This window comes from Alligator mississippiensis, chromosome 4 (assembly GCF_030867095.1).
Source record: "Alligator mississippiensis isolate rAllMis1 chromosome 4, rAllMis1, whole genome shotgun sequence".
NCBI lineage: Eukaryota > Metazoa > Chordata > Crocodylia > Alligatoridae > Alligator > Alligator mississippiensis.
The window spans coordinates 23,845,066-23,867,699 of NC_081827.1; the positions used below are offsets into that span (position 1 = coordinate 23,845,066).

Consider the following 22,634-nt stretch of genomic DNA (forward strand, 5'->3'; position numbering starts at 1 on the left):
CATGCCCACACGTGTACAGACACTCTAGGATCCCATTTCCAGGGACAGAGCCCTCATCGCTGGGCTACAGTCATGCTCCCTCTTGCTTATTTTGTCTCTGGACCTATGAATGTTGCATGCCTTTCTTCACAGTGGCTCAGCTGGCGCACGACATTACCCTGGTGGAAAATGCCCCCTCACAACACTATATACAGCCTCTTTGGTCATGTCACTTTCCTGGGAGATGTGGGTTTGGACTCCCTCAAGCTGAGGAGGACACTAAACCTGGGTCTCCCACTTTGTAGATGAGTGTTTTAACTAGACTATTATTTAAAAGTCTGAATCTACTTCCACTGGCTGTGCTTTGTGCTGAATTCAATGCTGTCTCTGCATTTTAGCTTAATTTCAGCACATCTAATAGAAAGGGAACTCTGGGGATTTAGGCACATGGATGTCTCATTTGTGAATCCCAAACAGCCTTATGTGGGAGATCAATGTTGAGCTGCCCAACTCAGTCAAGCTGGTGGTACTTCTGGGAATACATAGTAGTAGAATTTTAGGTGGAAGTAGAACTGTAGTGGTGAAAGCATAGATGTACCCAATGCCTCTGATACCTAAGTGGTCTGAAAGCATCTGGAGCAGATGGAATCCCTGCCAAAATATTCAAATGGGGGGAGGGGGGGGGAGAACCTCACATCACAACTCTATACCCTCATCTTAAGGATTTGGAACAATGTATATGGGTGACTGGTGTCTCTTGAGTCAGGGGAAGCACTTGTACCCCCCCAGCAACCAGTCAGTGACCGGGGGGGAGAGGTGTTCCCTGGGGCCAATTGTGCCACTGGCACTTCTGGGCTGCTGGCACTTCCCACCCCAGTCAGCACGATCAGCCATGGGGGGGGACTGTGGGGATCACTTCTCCTGGCGCCCCTACTCCCCAGCCAGCACTCTCAAGGGGGGCACCAGCACTCACTTGCCCTGCCCTGCCCATTGCCTAAGCAGGGAATGCTGCTTCCAGGGGGTGCACCAGCACTCTCAGGGGGTGCACATGCACCCCCGTGCACCCCCTACGCGTCGCCACTGAACAATGAGGAAATCCCAGATGACCTCAGGGACACCATGACTGTGACAATCTTCAAGAAAGGAGACGAGTCCAACTGTGGAAATTATAGAGGGATTGCCTTGCTGTCCACTACAGGAAAGCATTGCAAGAACCCTCCTGAACCATCTCCTTCCACTTGCTGAAGAGCTCCTTCTGGAGTGAGGGCTTAGGGCATCAAGAGGCACAACTGACATGATATACAGATTGCTAGCTGCAGGAAAAATACTGGGAACAACATTAAACATCTCTACATGGCCTTCTTTGACCTCACAAAAGCCTTCAACTCTGTCAACCAAGAACCACTGTGAAGGATCCTTCTGAAATATTGATGCCCACCAAAAATCACCGCCATTCTTTGCCTGCTCCATGATGGTATTCAAATAGTGGTTCTGGTAACGGATCTATCACAGATCCCACTGAGATTAAGATGGGAGTTAAATAAGGCTGCATCATCACTCCACCGCTCTTCTTGATATTCCTTACCACAATAATACATCTGACCACCAACAAGCTTTCAGTTTGAATGGAGCTAAACTACTGAATGGATGGTAAACTGTTTAATCTCAGCTGACTCTAAGCCAATATTAAGACCACCCCAACCTCAATCATTGAACTCCAGTACGCTGATGATGCTGTAGCGGGTGCTCATTTAGAAGCAGACCTTCAGGCAATCATTGACGACTTTACTGAGGCATACAAGAAAATGAGACTGACACTTAACATTCAGAAGCTTAAGGCCCTCTATCAACAAGCTCTTAATGAGCAGTCCCCAGCTCCAGTCATTCAGATTCACAGCAAGACTCTGAAGAACATTGAGTATTTCCTGTACCTTGAAAGCCTTCTCTTGCAGAAGGCTGCATCTATGAAGACATCCAACATTGCCTCAAATGTGCAAGTGCAGCCTTCAGATGCCTGAGGAAATGGGTGTTTGAAGATTGTGAGATCATATCCAAAACCAAGGTCATGATTTATCAAGCAGTTATGATTCCCATCTTACTGTACAGAGCTGAGACATGGACAAAATACAGGAGACACCTCAAATCATTAGAGAAGTACAATCAATGTTGCCTGCAGAAGATCCTTCGAACCCAGTGGGAAGATTGATGCACCAATACTAGTGTCCTCTCACAAGCAAACACCACAAGAACAGAGGCAACTATCTTCTGACATCAACTTCACTGAACCAGCCATGTCATCCAGATGGATGTCCAACTCCAGACTCCCGAAGTAAGCGTTGTTCTCCCAGCTCAAGGCATACACTCAAAAAGAAGGCAGAGAATGTGCTTCAAAGACATACTCAAAACCAGCTTGAAAAACTGCAACATCGATATCAACTAGTGGGAGACTATTGCCCAGGACTGCCCCAAATGGAGGAAGAGTCTGGTGCAAGGATCTCAGTACTCTGAAACCTTATAAGCACTACAGGAGATGGAAAAGCAGGAGCAGCAGAAATAACGTGTCATGGACTAAATGAAGAACCTGGAGCTATCCACGCTGCACAGAAACACATGCTCGAATTGCAGCAGACTCTGTCAATCCCAGATCGGCCTCATCAGCCACCTTCAGACCCACAGGGAAGATTATCATGGAAAACCATCATCCTCGACTGCAGGGAATTGCTGAAGAAGTGGTTTGATGGGCTTTTTACAGTTGATCCAGTAGAAATCAGGTTCCTGACTTCTGTGTAACATACACTTTAGGCATGTAAATCTTTATTTAGATCTAACCCCCAATTTGTTACTACAGGATTTTAAGGAGAAGAAACTCTGATGCTGACAGGCCAGTTATATCCATTATCAATAGCTCATTTTTTAAAAATAGTTTCCACCTAGTCTTATATATCTGGAACTCATGAAATAACGAAAGCTTTTGGCCAAACCATGCCTGTATTCTACAAGTCCAACTTCTACAAGTCCATTCATAGCATCCAACTAAGCAGGCATATGAAACCTTATGACTCTCTGAATAGGTTAGTCTCTAAAGCAGAGATGGGGAACCTCCGGGCCACCAGTCGGCCAGGGACTCCATTTCCCAGTTGTCCCTGCCCACACGGCTTGTGCCCGTCTCCATGGAGACCTCAGCTGTGCTGGCAGTGCATGCAGCAGACCAGCGCAGGGAACATGGGACAGGGGCAGTTTGCTCCGGAGCCGCTATCTGTAGCCTTCAGGCTCCAGGCAGGGGCATGCATGCAGGGTATCATGGCTCTGCCCCAGCTCCAGACTAGCTGTCACTGCTCCGAGGAGCCAGGGTAGAGCCACTATGCCCTGCATGCATGCCCCTGCCTGGAGTGTGCTGGCTACAGATCACGGCTCTGTCCTGGCTCTGGAGAAAGCTGCCCCTGTCCTATATTCCCAGCAGCTCTGGAGCAGCCCCCTGCGCTGCTCTGCCATGTGTGCTACAGGCTGGGGCCTCCAGGGAGACCAGCACAAGCCACATGGCAGGGGCAGCTGGAAAATGGAGTCCCCAGCTGGCTGGATCTGGCCCATGGTTCCCCATCCCTGCTCTAAAGGGCTACCTTGTCTGCATTCTGCTTCAGTGGTTCTTAACCCTTTTTGACTCAACACACCCCTCAGAAAATGCCAACTCTTAGTTTTCACTCAGTTTTTTGACTACAGAAAATAATAGATCTATTCTTCTGCAATTCTTCTATTGCAAACAACTCAGAAAAATCACAATAGATAAGAATGTTTTTGACACCATGGATCAGGGGTGGGCAAAATATGGTCTGTGGGCCAGATCCAACCCGCCAGGCCATTCTATCTGGCCCATGGGGCCCCTAAAAAATTCAGAAAATTAATATGTATCTGCCCTGGCAGCCTGCCAAAGCTGATAAGAGCCAGGGGCAGTAGGACCCAGGGGGAGCCACAGCAGGACTAAACAGCCTAGCCCTGCCCACCCCCAGCCATTTCACTCCCTTCCTGGCCCCACCCTGCTTCAGCACCATGTGGCTCCTGGGGAGCACGGGGGGTGTATGTACATGCGTGTGTGTGTGTGTGTGTGTGTGTGTGTGTAGGCAGGGGCTGTGTGTGTGTATGTTTTTATAGTCTGAGTCCCACATGCACACCCCACCAAAAACATGCACCCACATGCACTCGCACTGCAAACCCCCCAGGCACCCATTCCCCCACAAACCCCATACCCACCCACACCCCACATTTCCACACACATGCTCTGTCACCCCACATACCCACAGCCCCCCACAAATCTATACCTACCCCCCACAATATACAGAAGGAAGACTTCATATTAAGCTATTGTGCAATCACCTCTTTGTACACTACAAAAACACATGCATATTAGGACAAAAACATTTTTTGAAACCAAATTAATGAATGCTGTAGATATTCACTTTTTAGAACATAATTTGGTATTTTTTGGTTCCAAGATGGCAAAACCTCTTGCTGAAAGGAGCACTTCTGGGGCAAAGGGAGGGACTTCTGGTGGGAGAGGTTAAGGGGTTAGGGGGTTGGACTTCTGCTCACAATATGGTGACCAGGATCGGGGCATCTGTCAAGGGGCAGAGCTACCAATGCAGTCCTTGACAGCTTGCTAAAACTCAGTAAGTGGTCTCCGCCCAAAATAATTGCCCGCCCCTGATATGGATTCATCTTGTGCTTGTGCTATGCCACTTTGGTTGAGAATCACTAACCTAAACAATAAAACATATAGGCTAGAACAAACATCCAGTATATGAAATCTGCTGTGATCATCTTCACCAGGATTTGTGAGTGTCCAGTATCTGTGAAAACTGGGCAATTGATCTAACTGCCTTAACAGAAAGGTACATACATTACAGGAGGTAAAGGGGGAGTTGCAATGATGATGCACAGCTCCACACCACCACTGCCCCTGCTACTGCCAGGCACTGGCTCTGACTGGGCTGTATTCCCCACACCCCGTGGGGACTTTATACCTATATCTATATATCTATATATTCATATATGTCTGCACCCCCCACCACCTCGATCTATAGATATATATCTATATAGATATATAGATATACACACACACACACAAATACACACAATTCATTAAATAATGTTTCATCCAATTTACCTGACACTGGGTACATCTACATATGCACTTTACTGTGACACAGACTAATTAGCTAATTCCACAGTAAAGCATCACCATCTACTCATGCACAGTATTAGGGCACAGTAAATTAATCAACTCCTCCATAAGATAGTACTGTTGGGGACATATCTTATGGCAGAATAATTAACTGTGATGAAATGCATGTGTGGATGGTGACCATGGTTATAAATTGCACCTAGTCAGCCCAGGCAGCAAGGGGACCAGAATCCTGTCTGCCATCAAGCCACATGGCTCTGCACTTTTGGCACTCATGTCCCAGTCAGCCCCTCTGCCACCCAGTGCTGCCACCTGGAGCCTGGGGTTGTCCTCCCCCGAGCCTGCTGCCAGCCTGGGCCTGTTCCACCCTGGCTCAAATTGCTGCTGTCCCAGGCACATGTATGGATGCTGCACCTGGGAGTAGTGTACTCCAGCTCAAACAACTCTGGAGTTATTGTTTCACATTAACTGCAGTATAGATGCACCCAATAAGTAATCTTAAACACCTAGGATACTCACTGGTAAAATTATGTATTTTAGTTATATATATAATTAAACTAAAATGTAGTTTGTTTATACACACACACACATATATACCGTGTGTGTGTGCATGTGTACTACATGCACACACTAAAATACCTGATCTTTGATTACAATTAGCTCATATGCCAAAGCACAAAGGGATAGATATTATGAATATATGTGTATACATACAAACACACACACACACAATATATATTGTATATATATCAATTGCCAGCCTCTTCACGCTCTCTCTATATATATTGGTATATATACAATGCAATTGATATATATACACAATATAAATTATGTGTGTGTGTGTGTGTGTACGTATACACATATATTCATATATGTCTGCACCCCCCACCACCTCGATCTGCACCCCCCACCCCTTCCCTTTCCCCGCCCCTCCTCCTCCTCCACAGACTTACCTGCTGGGCATTGTCTGTGTGTGTGTATCTGTGTGTCTGCCCCTCACTCCCAAGCCACAGCCTCCCCCAGCCCTGCTGCTGCCCCTCACTCCTGACCCAAAGTACCCTGCAACCTGCCAGGGTGTATGGAGAGCCCCCCTCCCTGGGCTCCAAACTGCTCACACACACCCACAGCCCTCTACACCTTCACAAATTCCCCACACACACATTCCACCCCCACCCCCCAACCATACAAAGTAAGTACCTTAATAATTTTGCATAAGTTTGAGCTTTTCTGTGCATAATTTCGAGTTTTTAGCTGTGCAATTAAAATAGCAGTTAATTGCGACTATTTTGTTTTACTTGCACACCTAATCACCAGGGGTCCAGGTTTTCCATGTCCCACAGAAAAATGAAGTAAACCGTGGATTTTGCCTTTTACCAGAGGCAAACGCAGATTTCTCATTTTACCAGAGAAACCTGCAGATTTTGCCATTTTGAAATGAGCTCCCTGCAGGCTGGCAGAGTTCCTGCCCACAGGGAGTTGGGAGCGGGTGGGAGGAAAGGGGAAAGTCAGGGGGCAGGGAGCAGAGGAGCCACATGGAAAACCTCCTTGCCACTTCTTGCCCCCCCACCTCGGGTCCTGCGCCCCCCCAAAGCAGCAGCAGGCATTGGAGACACGTCACCAGGGCAGCAGTGGGGGGAAGCTTGCACCGGCGAGGAATCCTCATGCAGCCCCGCTGTACCTAGCCACGCCGGAACCAGTTCTGGAGGCCCCGGGTTAGGGAAGTAGGGTGGAAGCTCGAGTCTGCAGCCTGTGCCTGCTCTGGGTACAGAACCGAGGGGGGCACAGGTCTCCCCTGCCCCCTGGGAGTACACGCAGCAGTGGGGAACCAGCCCTCCTCCCTGCCCCATGAGCCACCTGTGGTCCCATTCTGCTCCTGGCTGGGGCCCTGCAGCCATGCATCATGGTCCCAGGTGCCAAGCCCCACCTGGCTGGGCAGCAGCCTCAGCCTGCACCTGCCCTGGGTACAGATGGATCCCCATTACCCACCAGGAATGCATGCAGCAGTGGGGAAGCGGCCCTCCCCCTCACCCAGACAAGCTACCCATGGCCCTGTCCTGCTTCCCACTGGGGCCCAGTGGGCATGCATTGCAGTCCTGAGCCCCAAGCCCCACACAGCTGGGCAGCAGCCTCAGCCTGCACCTGCCCCAGGTACAGATCTGGGGAGCGTGGGTCTCCCCTGCCTCCAGGGAGTGCACGCAGCAGCAGGGAGCCACCCTGCCCAAGTCCGCAGCAGCAGGGGAGTGGGGGCAGGGAGCTGTGGACCCGGATCCATACCCCTGGCAGGTGGGGGCCCTCTCTGGCAGGGCTGGGGGAGCAGGGGCTGTGAGTGGGGGGCAAGGGGCACCAGCAAGGCTGTGGGGACTGTGGGTGGGAAGTAAGGGGCACCAGCAGGGCTGTGGGGGGCTGTGGGGGAGCCTTTAATTTTAATCACAGATTTGGGGGGGTTTAGCAGAGAATTTGTGATTTTTTTTATCAGGAAAAACCAGGATCCCTTCTAATCACAATAAATTTTTTAAATTGGTTGACAGCACTAATACACACACACACACACACACACACACACACACACACACCCTCTCCCCCCATGAGCCTGATATAAGGAGAAGTAGATCAAGCTATGCAAAAGAAAACCTTTCTTTCCAGTCAATCTACTGGATTTGGTTAGTGTCAGCAACAGTGAATAGAAGAGAATGAATCCACTTTGTTTGTTTAGTCTTTCAAAAAATGTCAAAGTCCATCATTAGAGTAAGTTCAAAGAATGAAAATGATTAGGGGCGTGGAAATCCTTGTCTATGAGGCGAGATTTATGTTTTTTGGATTGTTTACCTTAAAAACAAGATGAATAAGAGGAGACATTATAAAAGTACATAACGTATGAATATTGCAGACAAGATAAATTAGGAATCTATGTTCCTCCCTGTCTTTTAACATAAGGACAGTGGAACAGTCAAAGAAATTAGGAGGTAGCAAATTCCAAACTGATAAAAGGAAATATCTTTTTGCATAATGGATAACAAGACCACCTAGATATGACACTAGCCACATTACGCCTTTGTGAATAACTGGCCTTTGAAATTGGCCTAGCAGGATTAGGCTAAGGGGTCGTTTGGCTCTAGCAGACCTTTGACTTCTATTTGTTGTTTCATATGAATGTTTCATATTTTAATTTAATCTCTATCCACTGGTGAGCAGGATTAGGCAGAATATCTCATATCTATTCTACTGCAGGTTCTTACACTTTTCTGTGACATTTCTGAGAGAGAGGATGCTGGACTAGATGTCATTCAGGTTTAATATAGTATTACAGTCCTTTTACTCCTGTCATTATAAGAGGCTTTTAAGGAAACTAATTAGTAATTGGAAGGGAGATAAAGCTACGTTTTAGATTAGAAACTGACTGTAAGACAGAAAACAAGACAATTTACAACACAGGCAATTTCCAACCTGGTAACGATGAATATCCTGAGATCTGCAGTAAGACTGGTAGTGCATAATACAAGATATCTGGAAAAAAAATGAACAATGAATTGGCAACATTTGCAGATTACAAGGGAAAAATAAGGTCAGCTATAACTAGAGAGGATAAAAAAATTGAGACATCAATCTGACTAATGGATGGAGGTTAGGAAGACTTTTTTTTTTTATGGGCAGGTTATTTTATTGTGGGTTTCTTGCATATTTCTCTGTAGCACCTAGTATATTCACAGTCAATATCAGGTTAAATGGACAGTAAGTCTGACCTAATATGTCAATCCTTATATACCTATAGTAGTGCTTATTTACCTGAAGGTGTGTTACAATTATTTATTAATTATTCATTAATCAGTATTAAATACCATCTATTTTATTTCAGTCTGCCTATAAACAATGATTTTTATTTTTTTTACTTTTTTTTCTATAAGATCTCTTGAGTTACACTGCTAATAAATTGAGATGATTCTATTAGTTATCACGCAAAAATGTTATTCTATCATTACAATGGTGTACTATTAAAATAGAATTATGACCTCTTAAAACATATTCAAACATGTTTATTAATATTTCAGAAACTTTTATAACCTTTCTCCTGAAGATACACAGCCCTTCTGTAAATTAAAAACCGTAGTTCATTTTCCATTTTAACTCTTTACGTCCAATATACCACTGTGGAATGAAAAGCAAAATTTTGTTCTATGTCTTTTCTTTGTCCATTTATAGCTCTGCATAAAAATACCTACATTTTTAGGGCATACAAGTGTGCAGTAACTTGAGGCCCAATACTACTAAGTTATATTTGTGTCAGTAGTCTCATTTGCAGATTACCCCTGTCTGCATAAGGATTTGCAGGATCAAAGCCCCTGTTAACCTGCAAATTTTTCCTGAGTGATGCCTGAAGGACAAAACCCTTGTTGAAACCTATAAACAGGTCTTTGTTTAAAGCAGTCAGACTGTATTTTGCAAGGATTTTTGCATTGCATGACAAAACAAACACACCTACAGAATTATCTCTGTTTATTGATGTGTCATTTGTTTGAATGTAGTGAATATGATAAACAAAAGGTATCTTAGGACTTGTTAGGGAAACATATTCAAAGCTTTGTAAGGAGGATATGAATTTATTTAAAGTGTTACAGTTTATCAAAAGGACAGATGGTGAAACAGACAGATGATTTATTATTACAAACTGGAGGGTTGATTTTTTTTTTAATTTTATTTCTGTGACTATGTGATCTTACTCCAAAGCAGGTTCAGGACTCTAGGGCTAGGGTATCAAGCTCACCTGGCTCCCCAGGCCAGCTCCAGATCATGGGGCTTCTCGCAGCCCAAGCCCAGATGTGGCAGCACTTGTGAGGCAAGTGATGGCAGCTGCCACAGGTGCTAACCAAGCCATTATTCAAACCCTGCCCTACTCAATCTACCCTTGAATTCCAAACCCTTCTGAGACTCCCGTGGGCTAGATGACACAGCTCTGCAGTCCAGATCTGGCCTGTGGACCATATGTTTGACACCCTTGCTCCAGTGCTGTCTGCAAGGCCCAAGGCAGTGTTATGTAGAGCTAGTAGAGTTTTATCTAACGACACTGACAGAAGTGGCATTTGTTGTGTAATCAGCTCTTGAAAGTGCTCTATAGCCATGCCCTGACAGAAGTGCATGGCTGCAGAGTGCTTTAGAAGTACGTGAGCACATGGCAAATTAACCCTCATTATATGAGGATTCAGATGAAGGCACTCTAAAGTGGAGTGCCTTCATTAACTTCTGTAAGTCCTTAGCATGAGCAGGGCTGGGCTGCCTTTGGGCTATCTGCAGGATGGGAGGGGGCAGGGAGGGGGAGGGAACTGCAGGCCAGGGTTTGCCCAGCCTGAGCTGGAGCAGGAGTGGGTGGATTGGAGCTCTTCCACCTTACAGCCCTCACGGGGACTCCAATCCACCTCCCCGGCTCCAGCTCAAGCTAGGCAAACCCCAGCCTGCAGCTCCCTCCCCCTCCCATCCTGCAGACAGCACTGGAACTGCAAGGGGCAGGGGCTAAGGAAGGCAGGCAGCTCCTCGGCTGGATTGGCTCTGAAGTGGAGCTTGATCACCCCCATCCCTAACCCAACAGCAAACATCTGCTGGATGGTGGTGGTTGGGGTGGGGAGGGGTTGGTCTAATTTATGTAATTCACGGCACTTTCTGTAAAGTGCCATATGTTAGACCAGGGAGCTACACATTTGTCAGTGCCCTAAGGAGCTAGCATATATACTGGAAGCAATGCAGCTGCATTAGCAGGTTGTGTTAGCTTAGGTATGGTGCTACACTAACATGATTATACTGCTCCCAGTTCCCATGCTAGCTCATTTAGAACTAGTTTACACATCTCTACATGGCACTAAATTGGGCTGTAGTAGACAAATTTGATCCCTGCCTGTTGTTTGCTATATTCCATGCTTAAGCCTTAAATTTCTGATAGCAACACTAGAACTAAAATATTTTTAATTTTAAAACTTATTATAAAATAAAATGCAAAATTATAACAAAAATTACATTAATACATACAAAGTAAAAAGACAGAGCAAACTGAAATCAATATGCTAATCAAATGCAGTGTTATAATCAACCCATCAGTTATTAACATTGAGCAGCTCTACTGCCAAGTATCGACAGCATCCTCTTACATCAAAATGAAAAAAAACAAGCAAAATAAAAAGACCACAAACACAAGAGCAAGCCCCTTAGTTCTAAATTATACTGACTGGTCTCAAAGAGGCTGCCTGTGGATGAATAAGTAGTTCCTTAAACAGCAGTTGAGTCAGTGTATGTTCAAAGAGCTTTGATCAATGCTAGCAGGGGTTATTCTATGAAGAGAACAAAGGAGTCTAAGAGATTGGGCCATGGAGAGAGAACTGGAGGGAATAAAAGGGCCACTTGGATTCCAGTCACAGATCTCTTTAAGCCTCATTCTGCCTCCCTCCCTCACATTGAGCAGTACCTCATTCCTTCAGTAGTCCCACTGATGTCAGCAAGCTTTGGATCTCCCCTGTGTTACCAATTTAAAGATCCTTCATAAGTAAACAACAGAACATTTCCTAGCATTCATGATTAAAGCATGAAAAACATATCCATGAGGCTCTGAAATCAGTACCAGAACACTGATATCTTATGGGTTCAGTGTTCAGTTGGCATCTTTGGTTGATTTAATTGAAGCTATTTTGACTTGCATTAACTAAAGACCTGGCAAGCCGATTTCATTGCATCTGAACATGTAGTTCTATTTACTGTAAGAGTAAAAGATGATCTGTGATTAAAGAGATTTTGGTATTTCCATACCTTGAAATAACATTACCTTGCTAAATCAGTCTTCAATCAAGTCTTAATTTTTCCCCATTAAAATATATATTTTAATTGCATCTAGTTTGTGTTTCCCAGAGGCATTCACTAGAATACACTGACAAGTATTTTCCAGGAAGGTAATATATATACATATTTTTTGTTTATTCAAGAACCTGGGTTGGCTGACAACATGCTTCAATGAATTGCCTAGCCAGAAAAGATCACAATAAATCCTCTGTTGACAGAGTAGCTGGAAGAGAGCTTGGCCTCAAGGGGCGCATCCAGATGAGCATAGATGTGTGGTATGTGGCACTATGGATCTGTCTGTGGTGCCACACACCACACATTCAGGTGTTCCCCATGCTGCTACTTTGCAGTGGGGGCAGGGGGGTGAACCCTGGGAGATCCTGGTTTAAAAAAAAAAAAAAACACGTAAAAAAAAAAAGTGGGGTGGTGTATGTGCCCACCTCTGCTCTATTAGGCGTTCCCATGCTGCCTTAGCCCGGGCAGTTGATCTGATTTGCCCAGGGCCTGCGTATGGACCCCAGAGGGTACCTCGGCTGACGTCAGGGAAACCCCCTAACTCGCCTGCCACTACTTTGAATGGATCCTCAGTGGAGGGGGTCCCCTTCGAGGGAGACTCTAGGGTCGTCATGCCTCTCGGCGGGCACTCACAGGGCTCCGACCTCCCCTACACCCCGGCCAAGCACCACCTTCTGCGACGGGCTTTCAGGCCTATTTTTAAAGCTGGCCCCTGCTGGTTTCTCCCCTGGTCTTCGCATAGCCCTTCAGCAGCGAGCGCTGGTGTCCTGGCCAGGCTCCGGTGTGAGGGCTAGGAGGCCCTCGGATTTCCAGCTCAACTACCCGGTGCCCTTAGCCTCAGTGTCTACAGGCAGTGGCTCCCCGTGCGCCCCTCACCCAGAGCTGAGGGCTCTATGGACCTATCTTAACAAAAGGGACCATGGCACTTGCCTTGATCCTTACCCCTGTTCCTGGAAACACCCAATGTGACGCGACGTGAACAAACCCACCACTGTGACTGCCGGTGAGGCGTAACCGCAAGGAAAGAACAGTAGGAGCACCCAAAGGAAAATAGAGTACCTCTCCCTGTGGGGACTCTGTGCTCCCCTAGTGCCTCCATGTCCTTAGGCCCGGGCACCCCAAGTTGGGGCCCAGGCTCTTGCCCCAACCGGGACTCTTCTCTCTCCCTCTAAGCTTTGCTTCTATTCAGGGTTGTAGACCCCATCGCCTGAGGTCAGATAGCTACAGCCGGCTCTTCCAGGGGTTGCTTTGGGTCCACCTGCTGGCGCCCTTAATCCCCACTGGGCTTCTCCGGTTTGGGGTCTCCCGCTGCTCCCACTGCAGCTATCACCGCTGGCACTCCCGCCAGCTTCCCTTCCGGTGTTTTTGCTCCCCACCATTCCTTGGCTCCAAGATCTCCCGTGGCGCCTACTGCTCCCACGGCTCTCGCTGCTTCTGTGGCTCTCGCCACTGCAGCAGCCACTGCTGCCCCCTCTGCTGGCGTCTCTGATCCCTGCCGGTCTTCTCTGGCTCAGGGATTCCCCGCCACTTCTCTCACCGCTGCTGCCCTTGCCACAGCTGCAGCTGTCTCTGCCGTCACAGGCTGCCAGCTGCCGTGGCTGCAAGCCTCTGGCCTGGAGGTTCCCTGCTGGTTCTCCGGTCGTCAGCAAGCCTCCTGCATCTTCGGGGCCGCTCTTTATCTTCGCCGGGTGGCGTCTCCTCCTGACGTCACCCGGCCTCAGCTGGATATAAGCACAGCTAATGAACCGCGCAGGCGGTTTCCCAGTGCGCGCTTCCTTGCTCCTCTCGGCCCCTATGAGAGGTATGTTGGGGCTTTCTTTTCTTTCTATTTTGAACTGGGGTTTGCCTGTAACCACGGCTTCCCCCCTTCCAGTCCTGTGTCCCTGGGACAGTGTACATAGCAGCATGCGCATGCCACCCAAAACCAGAACCTGGCTAGCCAAAGCCATGCTCCAGCTGCCAGCCAGGCTTTCTGCTGCAGGAGTGCCGTGGCTGCAGCTGGTGGAGGCGCCCAGGTTCCCAGGTAAGGTTGCTAGAGGCAGCACAGTTGCTGGCCCTAGCCTCCGCTACCCCACTCAGGGTAACCTGCTATGTGCCAGAGCGCATGTGGCATGGGCATTCCCTGAGGACAAACAGTAGCAGCACAAGGTGTGCCATTGCTACTTGTCCCTGGGGAAAAACAAGTTTCCACTCATCTGGAGGTGCCCAAGAAGTGCTATTTTCAAAAAAACCTATGAGTTGTTTTCAGGCTTCCAAGAGTTTAAGGAAGACTACAAAAAACTTTCTACAGCATTCATTCTACATAAAAAAGAATAAATGGAACAAATTACTCCAAGAACAAGCTCCCCAGCCACAAAACAACCATCAGAGGAACAACACCAACACCTTACAACATTCCAACCTCAGACTCGATGAAACTGAAAGCAGCAACCAACCCACAAATATTATCAATCTCTCCACACACACGCTTACCAAAACTGAAAAATCTGTCCTTTCTAAAGGCCTAAATTTCTGTCCAGAAAAATACCCTAACAAAATACTTCAATGTGGAGAACTAGAAGAATTCTTCTGACACCTGCACCTCAAAGAATATTTCCACGACCAAACTGAACCCACTCCCAACAACAACTCATCCTCTGACAACATTCAGGAAAGGATCAATGCCAAAAAGCCCCAAAAAACATCAGATTGGACACCTCACAGTGGACAAAACCCTAACCTTGACCGCTACATTGACTGCTTCAGGGAAAGAATGAACAATGAAATAATCAGCAACACACGCCATCACAACAATCTCTCTCTACCAGAGAAAAAGGCTGTAGAATCTCTAAGATCCAACCACCAAATAGTAATAAAACCAGCAGATAAAGGAGGAGCCATAGTCATCCTAAACCGTGAGGATTGCATAAAGGAAGCCAACAGTCAGCTCTCTGACACCACCTACTACAAAGAACTACAAGAAGATCCTACTCCCCTTTTCACCAAAAAACTCAACAATACCATAAAATCATTTCCATCAAGACCACAAGAAAAACTACAGACTTTGATCCCCCCGCTACCTAACCCGGGGACTTTTTACATGCTCCCTAAAATCCACAAACAAGGGAACCCTGGCAGACCTATCATATCCAACCATGGGACCCTAACTGAGGAAATGTCAGGTTTCGTTGAATCAATCCTAAAACCGCTTGTCACCCACAGAGCAAGTTTTGTACAAGACAGTACAGACTTTCTACGGAAAGTTAAAAACATAGACCACCTTCCCAGCAACACACTCCTAGCCACCGTGGACGTTACCAGCCTATACACCAACATCCCACACCAGGATGGCATCCATGCCTGCCTTACATATCTACAGGAACAAGATTACAACTCAGAATATAGACCCAAAGATATTACTGAGCTTATACACTTCATCCTCACACACAACAATTTCACTTTTAATAATCAACACTTCCTCCAGATGATGGGAACAGCTATGAGCACTAAAATGGCCCCACAGTATGCCAACCTTTTTATGAGCCACCTGGAAGAAGACTTCCTCAAGAACTGCACCATCAAACCCTTGCTATACTTAAGATACATAGATGACATCTTCATCATTTGTACTAAGAACCTGCAATCTCTGACTGAGTTCCATCAGAAATTCAACAGTCACCATCCCTCCATCCGACTTTCTTTAGAATACTCCAGCACCAACATCTCCTTTTTAGACACAAGGATCAGTATCCAGAAGGGTAAAATACAGACCACAGTATACAAGAAACCCACAGACCAACATACAAATCTGCACAGAACCAGCAATCACCCTAAACACATCAGAAAAGCTGTGATATACAGCCAAGCCCTCAGATACCACCGCATTTGTACTGAAGAGAACACCTGGGATCACCACCTCACCAATCTTAAAAAGGCTTTCACCCAAAAAGGACACTCCTCCAGAGAGGTAGATCGCACGTTTGAAAGAGCCACCAGGATACCACGTGAAGAACTGCTGCAGTACGGAAGAAACCTCCCCCACAAATCACACACCGCTGGTTATGACGTATCACCCCTCCCTTGAACCTGTACGGAAAATCCTCAAAAAATTGCAACCCATACTAGAAAGAGACCCTATTGTTAAAAAGATCTTCCCAGAGCCACCCATCCTAGCCTTCACACAAGCACCAAACCTCACCAACCTCATCACCAGAAGCAAACTTCCTCAAGCCCAGAACACACCAAAAGGATCCAGACCGTGCCAGGACAAGAAATGTAAAACCTGCCAACACATCTCCACCACCTCCACTAGTACTACACCCCACAACAGAGCCATCAGCATCCCAGGATCTTACAGCTGCACCTCCAGACATGTAATATACCTCATGCAGTGCACCAAATGCCCTGATGGAAGATATGTAGGAGAGACCAAACAACAACTGTGCACCAGAATGAACGCACACCGGAAATCCATCAAAGACAGAAACACCCAATTACCGGTGGGGGCACATTTCTCACAGGAGGGCCACTCTCTCTCCAATCTCTCAGTCCTGATCCTCAAGGGAAACTTACACAACACTTCCCAGAGACGAGCCTATAAGCTCCATTTCATCAACCTGCTGGATACTAGAGATCATGGACTAAACATAGACATTGGATTTTTGATACATTATAATCTTCCTGGCAACTGACTCCCCAGCCCAGCCCAGCCCAGCCCAGCCCTTGGCTTCTTTACTTTTCATTCCATCCAGGAAGAGCACACACCAACTGCTGAAACTTCCTTAGCCTGACGAAGGGTTTTTGAACCCAAAAGCTTGCTTAATAACTATTCTCCAACTATTTGGGTTGGTCTAATAAAAGATATCAAATTCACCCAAGGAACCTTGTCTGCCTATATCCTTAGACCAACACAGCTACAACCTAAACCCCTGCAGGAATGATTTCAGACACTTTCTAGTGGCTTCCACTATGATAAGAAGTCCTAAGTATAGTTTTCTTATAAAAAACATGAGGCAACTTTATGGATGTGTATGTTCCAGATATTTCTTGTGCAATTAAAATCTCAGGTGATTTTGTTGGACAGTTCTAGGAGTTGTTTTTAAGGAGACAATTAGAAGTACCATTTGCTTAAGAACCTACAATCTGTGATGGGGAATCCCACTTCTAGTTGGCCACATGACCACTAACCCTATAATACTGTTCTGATGATATAATCACCAAACATGATTGAATGTAAGGTTTTTGCAGTAATCTCCAAATGTATACAAAGGCATTTGCTCCAGTCTTAGAGGAAATGGATGTCAGTATTCAACATTTAAAGGGGAAGTGTGAAAATAAAAACAGGGCAAAACAATGGCAGAGCAGGAAGCAAGGGCAGCAACCCATCCAGGCTATGTTAGTCATTATTCAGCAGATAGCTGCTACAGCAGACTTCCTCCTAAAGACACCAATGGTTTGATGAGTAGGAATGGTCTAAGTCTCCTTCCTGACAACACAGACAACTCAGACTGGAATGGGACAGACTTCTGATTTATAATGCCTCAAAAAATCTAGATATTTATGCTATTGTAATGGAAAATTGGGCTGCAGGTAGCTTCTCTCAGAGGTCCTGCTCCACCTGCTTGGAGGACCTGATAGAAGAGAGATGCCTTTATTATTTCCACTGACTGAAAGTCATAGAATAGACTGTGTTTCCCATAAGTTGCAAGTGGTAGCTATCAAATGGTATTCCTCAAATGACAGGGCCACAAGCAGTTTCTAAGGTTGCCTGTGCTGGTAGGTAAGCACTCAGTTTAATTTTAACAATCCTCTTATTTCATAATATATTCTATAACTATAATGATTAGGAAAAAGCCAGCCCACAAACATTAAGTCATTCATACAACTCTATTACTTTCTGCACTTATATTCACTGTTTTATTCCTTGTTGGATCAGAAAAAAATATTGTATTGAATAGACAGACAAATATCTATTTACCTTCTCTCCAATAAATGCTATGAACGTACATATGTGTGCAAAAACATATACACTTACACAAAAATGTTAAAGGAATATGAAGGCTGCAAAGCCAAGCAAATGTTAGAAAATGCCAGATTTAAGCAAACTAAATTCAGACTTCTTGTCTTATGGCTCAGGCTTTAAACATGGTCAAATGCTCTTTCATTCAGTGTTCAGGGTGGACCAAGTTCTGCTTTGAAACCAGTTATGGAGCAAATGAGGATGTTCTCCAAACTACAGATGTAAATATTTTTTTTTAAATGATCCATTTAACCTTCCCTAATTTTATCCGTTAAACAGTTAACCAATAACACAGCAGCTCAGACCTGGGGCATACTAGTCCCTCCTCCTTCCTCCCTCCCTCCTGCCTGTCCTGCCACCTTCTGGTCCCTGCTGGGGCATGGCCCAGCTCCCCTTCCAGCCTCCTTTCCCTGTCCGACTCCACCCCTTCCCCACTAAACAACCAATAACCTAACAGATTATACTGGGCTTATCGGATAAATAATTAATTGTTTAACCTTTCACATTCCCACTCCAAACCTTAGTACTTTTAATTGAATGTTTTGTATGTTATTTGCTATGTTTTCTAAAAAAAGTCTACTAAAAAAAAATCATCATCTAGAACCCTACTGACCCCTGCTGTTCCCCCACCAGGGTTATCAGCAGGGTTGTGACCTCTAGATTCACAGCACTTGAACTAATAAAATAGCTGGCAGAAGTAATAGTCTTTTACCTACAACAGTATATCCTCAGTTACTTTAACCTTGGGTATCCTAACAATCCAAAAAGCAACTTTATTTTACTAAGTAATAACTGTTGTATTGCATAACAAGCTGTTTTCTTCTTAACCTTTAATACAGCACTTTCTCCATTTTAAGATTGAGACAGTAACTTGTACTTGTTGGTAACAAAAGGTTCTCTCAAATTTTACTGTTAATGTCTGTACTGTTCAGTTTGGTATGGTTTTACATTGTGCGTCATGTGGCGGCATGTATAATTCCTCACAAGATGCTGTGGTTTCATTTATCTGAACAATTTCAATCATCTCAATGGCTGTTCAGTGAGTACCTTCCGAAAGGGTTTGGATTACTAAAGATACACTGTACTAGAGACAGACAGCATGCCTTGTCAGTAGGTTTTATAGCTATTTGTTACATAACAGAAAGATACTGAGACTCAGAAATCCTACATTCAATGCCAGGTTCTTTAAGTATTTTCTGTGGGTTATAAATGCTTTGCTCCTCCCAGTTACTGCCAAATCCCTTCTGCTTCTATTGTCCTTGACTTCTATTTCCTCCACATCCTTGCTCTGATTGACACTTTCAGCTTCTGCTATTATAGAATCACAGAAAAAGAAGGGTGGGAAGGAACCTCAAGTGGTCATCTAATCCAACCCAACGCTCAAGGCAGGGGCATTCCTTTCTAAAGCATCCCAGTCAAATGTCTGCCTAATTTGCACTTCTAAAGATGGAGATTCTGCAACTCAGTAGCATAATGATGAGTTGGCAAGTGGGGCACAAGCCCCATGTATTGCCTACTGGAACCTGTTCCCCTCCCCTGCACCCTTCACCTTCCCTGCAGCAGCTCTGGCTACAGGCAGAGCAACAGCAGCAGCAAACAGCGGTGACCAGAGGTTTGCTGTTGGCGTGAATGATGCCGCCTTCCTTTTTTTGCCACCAAATGGTGCTTAAATGGCTGTTCAACACGTGTTGGCAGCAAAAAAAGAATGACATCTCCCACAACAGCGAACTTTCAGCTAATGTTCCTATACTGTGCCCCATCGCTGCCTAGGGAACAGAGCTAGTCAGTCAGGCATCTCATGGATTTCATAGATTTCATAGACATTAGGGCTGGAAGGGACCTCGAAAGATCATCGAGTCCAGCCCCCTGCCCAAAGGGCAGGAAGTCAGCTGGGGTCATAGGATCCCAGCAAGATAAGCATCCAGTTTGCTCTTGAAGGTGTTCATTGTAGGTGCTTGAACCACCTCCGGCGGCAGGCCGTTCCAGACCTTGGGGGCTCGGACAGTAAAGAAATTCTTCCTTATGTCCAGCCTGAAACGGTCTTGTAGTAGTTTATGACCATTCGACCTAGTCGTCATCCCTTGGGGCGCTCTGGTGAACAAGCGTTCCCCTAGGCACTGGTGGTCACCCCTGATAAACTTATAGGTGGCCATCGGATCACCCCTGAGCCTGCGCTTTTCCAGGCTAAAGAGCCCCAGGGCTCTCAGCCTGTCATCGTAGGGTCTGCTTCCCTGACCTCTGATCATGCGCGCGGCTCTTCTCTGGACTCTCTCAAGCTTCTCCACATCCTTTATGAATTGTGGAGCCCAAAACTGGACGCAGTACTCCAGCTGCGGCCTGATTAAGGCCGAGTACAAGGGGAGAATGACGTCCCCTGGAACGGGCCCCCGGGAAGCAGCAGGCTTCCCTAGCTAAGGGGTCGGGGTGGCAGACTGCCCCCTCCGTCCCCCTCAGGAGGGAGTCTCCCACAACAAACACCTTACGTTTTGTCTTGGGGAGAGCAGGGGCGGTAGCTGCAGTTGGGCCCATGTTGCCTGTGGGAGCCGTATCTGCCATAACCTAAGTAATCTGTCCTAGAGCTTAACCACTCTCATAGCTAGAAAGTTCTTCCTAAAATTTAGGAAGATATTGTTGCAAATTAAGTCCATTACTTCTTGCCCTGTCACCTGCAGCCACAAAGAACAATTGATCGTCATCGTCTTTAAAACAACACTTTTTGTACTTGATGATTGCTATCCATCACCCATCAATCTTCTCTTCTGACTAAATAAATCCAGTACTTTCACCTTTTCCTCATAGGTCATGTTTTCTAGAGAGCTACTATTTTTTCTCTCTCTCCTACGGACTCTTCTACTTGTCCACATCTTTTATCCTGCTCCCTTTGCTTCCCCCTACTCCCACAAAGATTCTTCTCCTAGTCCCCTCTCACCTTGGCTCTGGCTCCTGCCCATGATGTTTCCATCCTCTTCCCTTCTATTACCTCAAGCCTCTTTCCTTAACCTCTCCCCAAGCCTCTACATTCAGGTTGAGTTACTACTTTTAACTCCTCCTTACAGCCTGTCTCTCTGCAGGGGGAACATTGCAGAGACAGTCCTCTGGCCTAACTTCTACTGGTTGACAATACAGCAGCCCTAAGTAGGGCAGAAGTGCAGGGAAAAGCCTGCTCAACCCCAGCTGGAGTATGCTTAGTTGCTTTCGGGAGATGGTATATGTGGAAGCTGTTTGGCATGTTGGATCTGTGTGGGGTTGATGTATCTGCACAGAGCATGCAACCTTTGGAGAATGTAAGTGTCAGCTACTTCCCCTTGAAGCAAGGCTTCTGCTACAGGCCCTGTCCTGATCCTGAAATCTTCATATTGAAAAAAATGCCAAAGGAGAGTTTTGCCTGAGAAAAGGCTGCTAGATTGGGTCACTGTACTCTGACAGAATCTCTCTCTGCCACCCACATTTCAGTGTTTTAACATTTCTTCCCCAGCAGCCTCTACATAATTGTGCTCGTCACTTCCTTTTATCATTTTGGTTCTGATACACAGCTGTATTGTTTGAGTTCTTGCTGTGTAAAACCTGAAATCTCTTTCCCATATTGTATACAATTCTGATCTTATCAAAAGCTATCAGTAACTGATGAATGTATTTTATACACGAGAGAATACTATACTCACCATTCCTGAGTTCTCTTTTTTTTATGCTCTCTCATTATAACCACTACAGCTGATTCTGAAGCTTTCAGCCGCTTTTTGCTGTGCTGGACCTATCAACTAGGCGGTCATTTTTAACTTCCATTTTTAGTTTTTAAAAAATATTTATAAATGATTAATCTTACAGTGATGTAGCTGTGATAACCCAGGGATTACATAAGAGGCAAGGACTTTTAGAGGTGATATCTTTAATTGGACAGACTGCATTGTTCAGATAAACTTAGACAAGCTTTTGAATGCAAAGCCAAAGAAAGCCCTGTAGAAGAATGCTCTGCACTGTAAAGCTTATCTAACTTTATCCCTTGTGGTTCAATGAAAGATATCACCCCGCAAAAAATCTTGTTCGTCAAATAATCTTACTGGAAGTTATTCCTAAATAGTTTTAAAAGAATCCCCTCTGTTCTCTCTTTTTATATACATTTTTGTAGGTGCTGACTGAATGTTAGCGCTCTGCCAACAAAGTCAATTCTGTAGGACACAGGGAGTCTCCTCCACGTACTCCTCCTGCACACAAGTGATAAGCCCTCCGCATGGCACGGGGGCATTTACTGTCTCTATCCCCTTTGTGGGTCTGTGGCATCTTATCTCCAAACATTCAAAACTGGCTTAAAAATGCAAGAATAAAATACTACCAAATGCAAAAATACTACCAAACAAACAAACAATCGAAACCTTGTTCATTTGAGGCTCTTCTCATTGCTTTCTCATTTCCGAGCATTGCAATTACTCTCTTGTCACATTTTCAAGCTTTCACCCACCTTTGGGCCTTTACGAAATACGGAATATTATGAAGCTTGTGATAAGCCCAGGAGCGCTGGCAGCCCGGGGGCTGGCTAGGACCCAGGAGGGAGACAGAATTTGGGCCGACTCCTCCCACGGCGGCCGCTAGGGGCGCCATCATGCCCTAGAGCGCCGGCGGCAAGCCCCGCCTCCCTGCGGCAAGCCTCGCCCCTCA

At 45.9% G+C, this 22,634-nt stretch overlaps 1 long non-coding RNA gene across 1 annotated transcript; it reads right to left on the reverse strand.

The window, feature by feature from the left end:
- Positions 1-889: 889 nt before the first annotated feature.
- LOC109283206 (uncharacterized) lies at positions 890-22,611 on the reverse strand. Its single transcript, XR_002090302.2, has 3 exons — positions 22,438-22,611; positions 8,600-8,659; positions 890-2,340 (listed from the first exon to the last, which is right to left on the reverse strand). It is a non-coding gene; the product is annotated as an uncharacterized LOC109283206 (long non-coding RNA).
- Positions 22,612-22,634: the final 23 nt, after the last annotated feature.